The sequence below is a fragment of the Alligator sinensis genome, unplaced genomic scaffold, assembly GCF_000455745.1.
Source record: "Alligator sinensis unplaced genomic scaffold, ASM45574v1 scaffold1605_1, whole genome shotgun sequence".
Taxonomy (NCBI): domain Eukaryota; kingdom Metazoa; phylum Chordata; order Crocodylia; family Alligatoridae; genus Alligator; species Alligator sinensis.
In genome coordinates, this window is record NW_005843327.1 from 136,808 (window position 1) to 139,216 (window position 2,409).

Genomic DNA, 2,409 nt, shown 5'->3' on the forward strand with positions numbered 1-2,409 from the left:
TCAGACCAACCTGGTGGCCTTCTATGACCAGGTCACAAAATCCTTAGACGCAGGGGTAGCAGTGGACGTAGTCTTTCTGGACTTCAGGAAGGCCTTTGACACGGTCTCTCACCCCATTCTCATTAAAAAACTTGGGGATTGTGGTGTCGACACCTACACAGTCAAATGGGTCGCTAACTGACTGGAGGGCCGCACCCAGAGAGTGGGGGTGGAAGGGTCATTTTTGACCTGGAGGGATGTGGGCAGTGGGGTCCCCCAGGGCTCAGTCCTCGGACCCGCACTGTTCAACATCTTCATCAGCGACTTGGACAAGGGGGTAAAAAGCACCCTGTTCAAATTTGCAGACAACACTAAGATGTGCGGGGATGTGGGCATGCTAGAAGGGAGGAATAGGCTGCAATCGGACCTAGACAGGTTACAGGGGTGGGCAGATGAGAACAGGATGGGTTTCAACACTGACAAGTGCAAGGTGCTGCACCTGGGGAGAAAGAACCAGCAGCATACCTACAGGCTGGGGAACTCCCTTCTTAGAATCTAAACTTTTTCATGGTGGGTGCATCTACACATGATGCTATGTTTCCATAGCAATGCATGCCCCTGATATAGTGCATTGCTATGGAGGGGGTTGGACTTGATGATCTGCTCAGGTCCCTTCCAACCCTACCAACTATGAAACTATGACATTTCATTCCATCTAAACATCATACCCAAAGCATATTCTGAGTTATGCTGGGAGGGGTGCAAAAAGATACCTTCATACATATTCCATTGAACTGCCCCTTTATGTAGAGTATTTGAATATTAGAGCTGTGCGAAGCTTCAGTAGCTGAATTCAATTTGGAGGAAATTCAGCCTGATTCAGCGGCCAAATCTCTCAAACCGAATCGAATTGGGGAGCCCACTAAAAGGTCTGAATCAAATCGGAAGCCTCCAAAGCAATTCAGGAGCATAGCCACCTTCCCTTGTGAGGTCTGCTCCCTTTTGGGGTCTCTGGAGTGCCAGCTGGAGGAGCTCCAGGCCGCAGTCCAGAGACTGCACGCCATCAGAGATGGTGAGCGGGAGATAGACTCCTACTACCAGGCCCTGCACCCCCTAGAGGTGGAGGGTAGACCAAGGTCACCTTCCAGGACAAGGTAGGACTTGGAGACTTCCCATGCTGTCCAGCCAAGGGGTTGGACCAAGGTAGTCAAGGGCCCCAAGACCCGCCGCACCAAGGTCCCCGCCCCACTGGAGCTTTGCATCAGATGTGAACCTCTTGCAGCCCCAGCAGAGCCTGCTAAGTTGCCAGCTCTGATAGGCAACGCAGGCTCAACTGTACCTACCACCCCGGCTCTCTCTAAGACAAAATGCAAAAAGTTTGTTCTGGGAGACTCCATCCTGAGGGGGACTGAGGGGGCAATCTGCCGCCCCAAACCCTTAGCCCAGGAAGTCTGCCGCGGGCCCAGGAGGTAGGTGGGGCCCGTGGCAAGGAGGGAGGGACCCTGACCCAGTCAGCTGCAGGGCAGTTGAATCGAAGCCAAGGAGGGACACCCCCCCCCGGCTCCTACTTTGCCCAGCCCCCAGGGAGCCACGCAACTGAAGCCTCATGAACAGGCCTTGCAAATAGGCGCGCTTGTCTGCCTGGCATGCGAGTTAGCACGGAGTTTGCGCGGGAGAGTGAGCAGGAGGGCCCGCTGCCCTGCCAGTGCACCCCATGGTAGGTAGCCACAGTTAGCCAGGCTACCACCAGTAAAATGCAGATGGATGCATGCCACACCCCTTGGGGTCTGCAGCCCCCGACTCTGGCTCCTCAAAGGCCTCTTCCCAGACGGAGCCTATGGTTCTGGGCTCCACCCAGACGGAGCCTCTGGCTCTCAGCTGTGGGGGTTGCCTGACACTTTTTCAGGCTCTGGGGTCTGGGTGTGGGATACCATCTCCCAGATCTTGGTGGTCCTTAAGCTGTTCCTCAAGGCTACCAAGAGCCTCAGCGCTGGTGTTGCTCCTTAGCCAGGTGATCTCTGTAGTGAAGGAGCTTGAGAATAAAATGGAGAAGTTCCAGGTGATCACTGTTCCTGGCTGAGGCAAGCCGCTTTCACCAGTGGTGCAGGCACTGGTGAAACAGCTGAAGAAAGGCATCAAAAAATCGCTGGATCCATTACGGTCCAATATGGTCCATGTGATGGTTGGCATGTGTGACCCAAGGATGAATCGAGGGTTTTGCAGCAGCAAAACCCTCGATCACTGGATGGAGGTGCTGGTAAACAGAGTCAGAGAGGCAGAAGGGCAGAGGCGGGGGGACAGGGAAGAAGGGGATCCACTTTCCCGTGCCAGCACTCCAACCATGAGCCAATCTCCTCCACCACACCTGCTGCCAATGTGGGCCAAGGGCATGGCTTCAATGTTTGGGGCCAGAGGGACCAGACCCCACAA